The following is a 10,866-nucleotide window of genomic DNA, read 5'->3' on the forward strand; positions in this document are numbered from 1 at the left end:
TTTATGTTCTTTACAATCGTTGTCTTGACTCTTTAATTTTTCTTGTGAACCCTGCTGCGGGGCTTGTTGCCGCATACAGTACCACCAATCCAGTATTCTTTCTGTAACTAATTTAGCCCGCCAATCACACAACAGTGTTGGTACACTGTCAGGTGACAAGTCTCACTACTGTCGCATTATAAGACTCTTCATAAAAGCTGTGACTGATCTGTGAAGTGGAGAACTACACTGTGGTGTCAATGTGAACCGAAAGCGCCTAATGATGTAAGTGAATGTGGCATAATCTCAGGTGAATGTTTTTAGGTTCAGAAGCTTTATTTTACAGAAACACTTGGACTGAATGATTATTTAGTTGCCGAAGATTAGTTGGTCAGTTGGTTTGTGGTGTTGAAGGGACCAGACTGCAAAGGTCATCAGTCCCACTGAAGATTAGTATTATACTTTTCCTGTTATCTTGAACGTTAACACAAAGTAAAGGATTGACACCAGACAAAATTGAGCACCTTCCTCAGGAATCGTCTGACAAAGAGGATTATGGTTTTTTTTTAGTTTAAGGATAAGTAATCTGTTAGTAGTCGTAAAACAGAACGTAAGAATATAATCTAGTCCTTACCTGGCCAGAAACGCAATTCTACAGGAATTAAGACAGAAGTTGAAAGTTTTCTCAAATCTTTTGATCCTGAGATAACTGATTGTGTTATTGCAAACACCAGTAGATATGTAAATAACAAGAGTTGATCTGTGAAGTACGAAGGGCAGGAACTACCGAAAAACTTCTCCTTTTGAAATAATGGCTCTCTTATGAGTAGTCTTTGTGATTGCTGTACAAAAAGGAGAATGCAAAAAGGTATTAGAGCTGTGAGCATCGAATGTCACAGGAATCATTACTCTCAGGGCAAGATTTAGCTAACCGAGCGAAGTGACGCAGTGGTTAGCACACTGGACTCGTATTCAGGAGGACGATGGTTCAATCCCGCGTCTGGCCATCCTGATTTAGGTTTTCCGTGATTTCCCTAAATCACTCCAGGCAAATCCCAGGATGGTTCCATTGAAAGGGCATGGCCGACTTCCTTCCCCATCCTTCCCTATTCCGATGAGACCGATGACCTCGTAGTTTGGTCTCTTCCCCCAAAAAACAACAACAGCATTAAGCTAGAAGCGCTTTCTGTTCTTTCTCTGATCACATAGGTTTTGTGACATTTCAACAAAAAAGAGCTACCTACCATTGATAAAATTGCTGCCATCCGCCACTTTCGAACAACTGCAGAAATACTACAGCCCATGGTCACTCACAACCAGTGACGAAATGCTTGTTCATTTTTGTGGGAGTTGTGGTTTTGCGCCTTACATGCCCAATAAACCTGCGAAGTATGGTTTCAACTTGTACACATTATGCGATAGCAGAACATTTTACACTTGTAACTTTGAAACATACTGCAGCAGACAGAATAATGGACCATATCTTGTATCTAACCAGCCTGTGGATATCGTGAAGATATTAGCTGATACAATCAAGGGCACTCATAGGAATGTACTTACAGAAAAGTATTATAGTAGATATCCTTTAGGGCAGTTGTAAGTAGGCTGTTTAGGTTTTCTTATTCATAACGCCACGTAGCGCTCTGTATGAAAATCACTGGCTGCGCTGTGTGCAGTCTGTGGCTGGGTGGCATTGTTGTAATATTCGCTATTGTAGTGTTGGGCTGTTGGCTGTTAACAGCGCGTAGCGTTGCACAGTTGGCGGTGAGCCGCCAGGAGTGATGGATGTGGGGAAGTGAGATGGCGGATTTTTGATAGCGGATGATCTGGACGTGTGTCCATCAGAAACAGTACATTTGTAAGAATGGATGTCATGAACTGCTATATATATTATGACTTTTGAACACTATTAAGGTAAATACATTGGTTGTTCTCTATCAAAATCTTTCATTTGCTAACTATGCCTATCAGTAGTTAGTGCCTTCAGTAGTTTGAATCTTTTATTTAGCTGGCAGTAGTGGCGCTCGCTGTATTGCAGTAGTTCGAGTAACGAAGATTTTTTTGAGGTAAGTGATTTGTGAAAGGTATAGGTTAATGTTAGTCAGGGCCATTATTTTGTAGGGATTATTGAAAGTCAGATTGCGTTGCGCTAGAAATATTGTGTGTCAGTTTAAGCATAGTCATGTATAATTTTTCTAAGGGGACGTTTCACAGTATCTTCTAGAAAATGGGCTAACCTTCATTGGGACACTGAAAAAGAACAAGAAGGAAATTCCTCCGGAATTTTTGCCAAACACATCGCGAGAATCTGGAAACTGTCTTTCAGAATTTCAAAATGTTTTCTGTCTTGTTTCGTACCGAACGAGTAGTAACTAGGCTGTGCTTTTTATGTTGTCAATGCATGAAACTGATGATATAGACACTTCTACATTATACTCTGTTGTAAATCTGGACTACAATGCAATCAAATGTGGCCTAGATACTGTTTATTACATGTGTATATCCTACACCCTTCAGGACAACAAGAAGATTGCCCTTGGCCTTATTTTTCTTGTTTCGGGAGATTGCTGAATTCCCATGAGCTGTTCATCACAAATAATCCAGATGAAAGATTCAGAAGAAGAACGTACCTCAGAAACCTGGTCTTCGCTCTAACGGAGAGCCAGTTGAAACAAAGCGCTCAACTCTTTACCGAGAGACATCCGAGGTGACAGATTTCTGTCACTTTATTGATCATTCGAAAAGATTGTTAGAAGGAGTGGAAGAAGCTATCTTTGGGGTGGTAAGAAAATAACAAAACTGCTGTGACCTGCAACAGTTCAAAAGATTTGGTGGCAAGCACCACAGCCACAACGTTGTAACTTGGAATGACTGCAGAACTTCTCCAGACGAACAAAGTGTGATTCTTGGACGTCTTATTCTTTATTGTGACTGGAACGTTTTTACTTAACACCTGCTTTGTTTGACCTTTAAATCTAAAGGGATTGACAGGGCTGACCCAATGAAGTGAACATTTCAATTCCAATGTGTCTATTAAATACTAAAACCAATCTCACATAAAAACTGACAGACGCCTCTAAGGCTGAATATGACCATAACTTTAACGAAACAACTTTAGTTAACACCACGTTATTTAAGACCCTTTCAATTCCACTGCCTTAAAATTACAGCTGAGCACGGTTCTAGGTGCTTCAGTCCGGAACCGTGCTGCTGCTATGGTCGCAGGTTCGAATCCTGCCTCGGGCAGGGAGGTGTGTGATGTCCTTACGTTAGTTTGGTTTAAGTAGTTCTAAGTCTAGGGGACTGATGAGCTCAGATGTTACGTCCCATAGTGCTTAAGGCCATTTGAACATTACATGTGAAATAACAGTGGACACACAGCCTCCATTTTAATATGAATACTTAGAGCATATTCATTAAAACGTAACTACGGCAATCTTGCAAATTACTATATTAGGGAACCTTGCGAAGCGAACCACGAAATTATTCAAATGCCCATTTGATTGGAAGATGGGCTTTTCGGGCATAGAAAGTTACAACTTTGTATAATCATAAATCTGTAACAACAGAAGTAAGGCCCAAGCCCTAACCACGAAAGGTGGAGCCGACTGAGGGAAGTAATACTTCACTTCCGTTTGCAACCCCACATCGTGTATTTCACCGAAATGCGAACCCAGCAAAAGCTACCGACTAGGAACACACGAGTTCAGGCGAAGTCCACCGCCTGTAAACCAAACTTGTAATCTAAAGGGAAGGTCTGCGCTTCGGTTGCCCGCTGCCTCAGCTCACTGAAACACAGACCACCCCTGACAACAGGAGGCCAAAAGAAACGTGTTTGACCGATATCGTAAGCAAATTAAACACTTGCTAATAACAGTTAATGAACTAACACTCTGCAAATACATCAATATTATGCGAAAGCAGAGAACAAGCTTAGTAAGGGCCATCAAATAAAATCGAACACTCATAACATCACGCGTATGGCAACGTGTTACTATACCAATAGCGATCACAACCATAGTTAAATAAACGCTCGTAGTAATTAGGTTACTTAACTGGGTGTCTTGATACTGGTGCGATTTTGCGAAGATGTCAGACCATCACTACGCAAGACGCTAACAACGTGTTCCTCCAAGGAAGCGGGCACATCCACATCTCACGAGGTTGCCGAAGAACGCACAGCGCCGGACAACTCCCGCCGCCTCCAGTATAACCACATGATAAGGGCCACCTGTCCCAGGCACGCCGTTTTCGCTTCTGTCCCCCAGCCAGTCGCCGACTCGCGCACCGCCACCTTCCGTTCTCAATGCGTTGTTACCCTTTCTCGCGGTCGGCACTCGCTTATATCCCGAGCTGGCCCAAGCCCCAAGACAAACCTCTCTACTAGGAAATCGATCGTACCCATGTCAGAGATGCTACTGGCGCCGGCCCCGCCAGGGTTCAGTGATTGTACAGTATTTCCGTTTCTCTTCACTAAACATTTTTGTTAGACTTGCTTTAATAAAGGCCCATAATAGTCCTGAAATCTGCGGTTATAACGATCATACTTGTAGTTCAAAACCCCCCTTTATAAACTCTAACAGAAAACTAAGAAATTGTCAGTTAAATGGTATTTGACATTAGGCAGCACTGAGTGCTGGACACACTCACTAGCTCAACTATCTTCAGCGCGCCTGTCACAGGATTAAATATCTGTCACAAGGATAAAAATTATGTTCAGTTTTAGTTGATTATGATCTGATAAATCTAGATAAATGTTTATCCATCAATTATTCGAATTACAAGAAAATTTAATTTTTTTTCTTTTTTAATTTTTGTATGCTAGAGTGCACGTTTGATAAAATTTTCGTCATAAGTATTAACATCAATTACTTTAAAATTTTGGAATATCTGTTAACTGAATGGGGAAACTAATTTTTTTCCTTTTCCAAAATTTTATCCAATTCGGGTCCAATATTTACATAGTTATTAACCCTTTCCATATCATCTTCTACTGGATATAAAGCTGATTTTATTGAATAAAGAAGAGATTACAGCTTTTCTGTTTTTAATTTCTTTTGACAGAATCTGTATAAGAAGGACCAGAAATAGGTTTATGTCTGTTAACACTTAATTCCAAATAATTGATTAATAAGTTGACCATATATTTTCCTTTGCATTTCTTCTATTTCAGTTAATAGTTTATTTATTGATCATTGACAATAATTTTATATATCATTTGTTCTTAATAAAAATTCATTACTTGTTTTAAAATTAAAATCTTGTATTTTTTCTTGTCTATTAAAATTACAATAAAACCTCATTTTAACTTTAATCGATTTTCTTTATATTAAAATTTTCTTTAATTTACTGATTACTCTTCTTTACTTTGATTATTCATATTACTAATTTAGTAAGTTATTATTCTAGATATAAAAGCAAAAGCTTTTCTGTTCATTCATGTAGTAGTTTTAAGTAAATCATCATTTATAAAGTTACAACCTGAAAACCTTTGCTGATAAACGGTTTGTTTAATTTTTTTTTATCTTTTCTGTATTTTCAGTCATTAATTACCAATATTACCATCAGATCTCTAGGAAAGGTCGACTGATTATTGTTTATTAAGAACAATTTTTCGACTTTAGAAAGATCTTTTAAAGTTTTTTTTTTCAGTGCACTTGCAATGTTATTAATGTTGACCTACAGATTTACAGTGTGATGGATTAATTGTTGTTTAGTAAATTTAGAATATTTTCTTAAGTTTCTCGTTTTACAGACTTTTTGAAGTTCTTTTATAGTTTCATGTCTTAGTTCCCTCTTATGCATTTCTATCTTATTAAAATAATCAATAAATTCCAAGAGATCTGATCTAGTTACATTTGAATAACCTTTTTCTGTGCAATAATTCTCTACATCACTATAACACAATTCACATTTTTCTTTATAATAATCTTCTAAGTTTTGATTGGGATTTAAATGAAAATTTTAATCGTCAGTACTGTATAAACACGATTTGGTACTACTTATTTGTAAAGAAAAATGTATTAGATTATTCAGTATTTAATTAATTGAAATTTCATTCATTGGTAGAGACAATTTTTTTTAAATAGGCTCTACAGTAAAGTTAAAATCATGGTTAAATTTTGTAAAGAAATAGTCTCTTTGTCGAGAACATCATCTACTTGAGTGATGTCAGATCATTGTCCAAGTTAGAGGTTAACGACTGCTTATCTACTGATTGTAACAGAAACACTCTGCAAGCCTTTTGGATTGATTTATTAACTTTCATAACCATAGTAACTATGATAACGTGATCATTGATCCCAATCTCTATACTGAGTACGTCGATAAAGCCTAGCTGGTTTATAGCTACCAAATCTAACAAGTTATTTCTATTGCATGTGGGTTGCTCAACTAAATGCTGAAGAAAGTTTTTGGGAAACATGTGGAAAGTACTTCGCAAGATGAAATGATAATTAAATGGACACCCTAGCTGCAAACAGGCGTTGATAAACTTCATTGGGGACATGTTGAAAATGTGTGCCCCGACCGGGACTTGAACCCGGGATCTCCTGCTTGCATGGCAGACGCTCTATCCATCTGAGCCACCGCGGGCACAGAGGATAGTGCGTCTACAGGGACTTATCCCTTGCACGCTTCCCTTGAGATCCACATTCCCAACATGTCCACACCACTACATTCATAGTGCGCCTAATAGATGTTTGCCCATCATACTCATTACTCGTGGCAGATTAATCTATCAAGTCCCGTACCAGTTCGGGCATAGCTTCTGCGTTCGCACAAGAAGTTCAATGACCGGGAAGCCATATTTAACTACATATGACGGAAGTATCTGTTCCCGAATCAACAGTTACCGTGGATGACCATGTGGCTTTGCTAGAAATGAAATGATATTTAAATGGACATCCTAGCTGCAAACAGGCGTTGATATACTTCATTGGGGACATGTTGAAAATATGTGCCCCGACCCGGACTCGAACCCGGGATCTCCTGCTTACATAGCAGACGCTCTATCCATCTGAGCCACCGCGGGCACAGAGGATAGTGCGTCTGCTGGGACTTATCCCTTGCACGCTTTTCGTGATATCCACATTCTCAACATGTCCACACCACTACATTCGTAGTTCGCCTAATAGATGTGTTGTGTCTAGACAAGACAGCCTAGACACAATGAGAGGAAGCCGAAAGGCACGCGCTAAGCTAAAGCAGGAAGGCGTGAGGTCTGAAACAGGATACGTAATGAATGCTATAAAGAAAAGTAAGTAGCTTCAGGAATACTTAACTGTAATCCATCCCTGTTGTATACATCGCTATTGACGATATAAGTGAGACTCCATAGATACATGCAATGTTACTAATGGCGCCTTGCTAGGTCGTAGCCATGGACTTAGCTGAAGGCTATTCTAACTATCTGCTCTGCAAATGAGCGAGGCTTCGTCAGTGTGCATCGCTAGCTACGTCGTCCGTACAACTGGGGCGAGTGCTATCCCGTATCTCCAGGCCTGCCTTGTGGTGGCGCTCGGTCTGCGATCACACAGTGGCGACACGCGGGTCCGACATGTACTAATGGACCGCGGCCGATTTAAAGCTACCACCTAGCAAGTGTGATGTCCGGCGGTGACACCACAAGATGTTTGGCCATAATACTCATTACTCGTGGCAGATTAATCTACCAAGTCCCGTATGAGTTCGGGCATAGCGTCTGCGTTCGCACAAGTAGGTCAATGGCAGGGAAGCCATATTTTAACTATATACGACGGTAGTATCTGTTCCCGAAAGAACAGTAACCGTGGATGACCATGCAGCTTTGCTAGAAATGAAATGATAATTAAATGGACACCCTAGCTGCAAATAGGCGTTGATATACTTCATTGGGGACATTTCTAGCAAAGTTGCATGGTCATCCACGGTAACTGTTCTTTCGGGAACAGATACTACCGTCATATATAGTTAAAATATGGCTTCCCGGCCATTGACCTTCTTGTGCGAACGCACACGCTATGCCCGAACTCGTACGGGACTTGGTAGATTAATCTGCCACGAGTAATGAGTATTATGGGCAAACATCTATTAGGCGCACTACGAATGTAGTGGTGTGGACATGTTGGGAATGTGGATATCACGGGAAGCGTGCAAGGGATAAGTCCCTGCAGACGCACTATCCTCTGTGCCCGCGGTGGCTCAGATGGATAGAGCGTCTGCCATGTAAGCAGGAGATCCCGGGTTCGAGTCCCGAGACGGGCACACATTTTCAACATGTCCCCAATGAAGTATATCAACGCCTGTTTGCAGCTAGGGTGTCCATTTAAATATCATTTCATTTGTAGCAAAGCTGCATGGTCATCCACGGTAACTATTCTTTCGGGAACAGATACTACCGTCATATATGCTTCGCAAGATTGTCAGTCTGTACCTCCTAATATGAAACCTTTGATTTCCAAGTCTGTACTCGGTAAGTTAAACACACCTGCAAGTTGTACATCATGATCTGGGTATTCACGTGTTGCTGGCTGAAGATTTTGCTTGAATGACTCTACAATTGTCACTGCGATATGGGGTGGCCAGTAAAATTGTCACAGAATTAACTTACTTTCACTCACATTTGTTATACGAGACCAGATTACTGCAGTGTCTTACTCAACTTAGACCTCAATAGGGTCAATATTTTTGTGAGCTACAATGAACGCTTCCCCTCGTGTTGCGCCTAATCGACCTTTCCAATATACACTCAATTGACTCAGTAAATAGTTCAGAGCTTTCTACTTCGGATCATAGCTATCCCTGTGTCCAAACAACAATACCAGCTTGAGAACTTTCCTGGAGGAACGTAAATTCGAAAACTTTTTCCTCATATTTCGACAATTTGGTGATAAAATTTTTTAACAGGCGAAGTGTCATTATTCTGAACGCAGTGGGGTTTCGCTATCTGCCTATCGGCTGCAGTGTCTGCAAAAGAGTACCGGTACCCCAAACTAGAATCCAGCCTAAAAAAAACCTTGTACACTCCATGTCTCGCAATTATTGACGCTGCAGACGGTGCTTATTCAGGTATTTGCCAAGTGGTCAAATTAGTGTGCCTGGAAAGTGTACTACAGCTGTTCTCTGTTGTCTGTTGTCACTTATATAGTCTTAAGTAATAATAATAGGTGAGGAGGCATGTTTTACACATGTTCGCTGCACTGCACAAACGAAAAATTTAAAGTAAAATAGTGCTAATATTTTAGAAGTAAAGTCGGTTCCTGAAATACCAAAGTGATTTGTTATTATAGAAGAAAATTAGACAATTATGATGAGTACAATTCAAGCAAATAAATTTTCGGGATCTACTTGCTTCTGGTGGAGCAATTACTATATTGACAATTTTGCAGTTGAAAGTTTTTCTTTCTAACCTGTAGATGATAGAGCTGTAAAGCATAAAATTTTAAGACACTTTAGGGTCTTCACCGTGAACAGAGAAGAAGGAGACAACATAATACAGCATAGATGTTTATGTACTTAGCCGAAACCGAGAGCCCCTTGAAAAGAATTATTTTAGAACAATAAGACTACTTGATGCCCTATTCTGTGGTGTATACAAATGGGAACTGCTTCAGTTAACTGTGTTGGCAAGTTTATTGCAATGATACTTTCTTTTCAGGAACATTAGTGCTACAAACCTCCGATGAAGAAATTAGTCCTTTAAGACGTTACTCTTTGTTATGGAGATAGTTTTTCTTGTCAGCAATGGCACAAATTTGGAGAATGAGATTCGCGTCTTCTCAAGACAGGTAAGATGTGGACCAACATAAGTTTGTGTTGAGAACGTTGCTTCTCTGTAGCTCGCCGAATCATTATCTCACATAAAGTGCATGTCACACAGTGAAATGTGCCGTTTACCTCAGTTTTGTTGATTTTTCTCTGTCTCGTGAGAGAGAATTTATTTTCCATTGTGTAAATTTTACTAATGGTAATGTATGAGTACATATAAGCAAAGAACGAAAGGATAACGTATACAGTGAGTTTAACTGAAGTATTTTATGATATAGTAAGTTGTGAAAATGGCAGTGTGGAACAGTAATTTCACAAAGCTTATTAATCCGAAAAGTTTAATGTTATACATTTCAGTAAAATGGATGACGAAGCATTTTAGATATAAACGTATAATGGACTATATATTTTCCTTTTCATTCTCTCTTAATGCAGAATAATCTTACATTGTCGAGTGTCAACTGGAGTGGTTTTGCCCTCATTCTCCGTAGAAGAAACTTTTGTCGCTCTTATATTACTGAACTTAACCGTGTTTCAGACAACGGAAATCCCTTCGAAAATTTTCCAACGAAGTTTTATCCGGAAGCCTTCCTCAAAGCAATAAATCTTCGAGGCCAGCACTTAACCTTCCGGGAAGAGGATTGATAGGCTGTTCCATTGATCCTGCAATCCAGCGCCTGTTGTAAACAGCAGCAGTGACGCAGAGTGTGTTCTACAGTCTCGTAAGATTATCTTAGCTTTATACACGTTCATTTATACAAAAAATAGAATAATTAACCGCGTATTACGTTAAACTCTCGAAATGACGTCCTGTAATAATTCTTTATCCAGGAAGAGAATGCTCGTAGAGCGTATCTAAATATTTTTTGTTTCTTTGCTTGCAATATTAACGGTTCAGTACAATAACCGTTAAGAAACATTACAGTCTTACGATTTACTTTAAGACAAGAATCACAGTGGCAGTGCTCTATTTGCGAATGAAATAGGAAAGGAAATGTCTAGTAATGGGACAGGGTACACTCCACAAAACACCGTACGGTGGCTTTCGGAGTATCTATGTAGATGTAGATGTAGTCTGTAAATAGTATAGTTAGGAACTTATTGTCCCATCACACCTTATAAATGTTCGGAAGTTTAATT

At 39.4% G+C, this 10,866-nt stretch overlaps 1 non-coding gene across 1 annotated transcript; it reads right to left on the bottom strand.

Annotated features, from left to right (window-relative positions):
- Nucleotides 1–6,499: 6,499 nt before the first annotated feature.
- Trnaa-ugc lies at nucleotides 6,500–6,574 on the bottom strand. The gene has a single exon. It is a non-coding gene; the product is annotated as a tRNA-Ala (tRNA).
- Between the last annotated feature and the right edge of the window lie 4,292 nt (nucleotides 6,575–10,866).

This window comes from Schistocerca americana, chromosome 3 (genome assembly GCF_021461395.2).
Source record: "Schistocerca americana isolate TAMUIC-IGC-003095 chromosome 3, iqSchAmer2.1, whole genome shotgun sequence".
Lineage (NCBI taxonomy): Eukaryota > Metazoa > Arthropoda > Insecta > Orthoptera > Acrididae > Schistocerca > Schistocerca americana.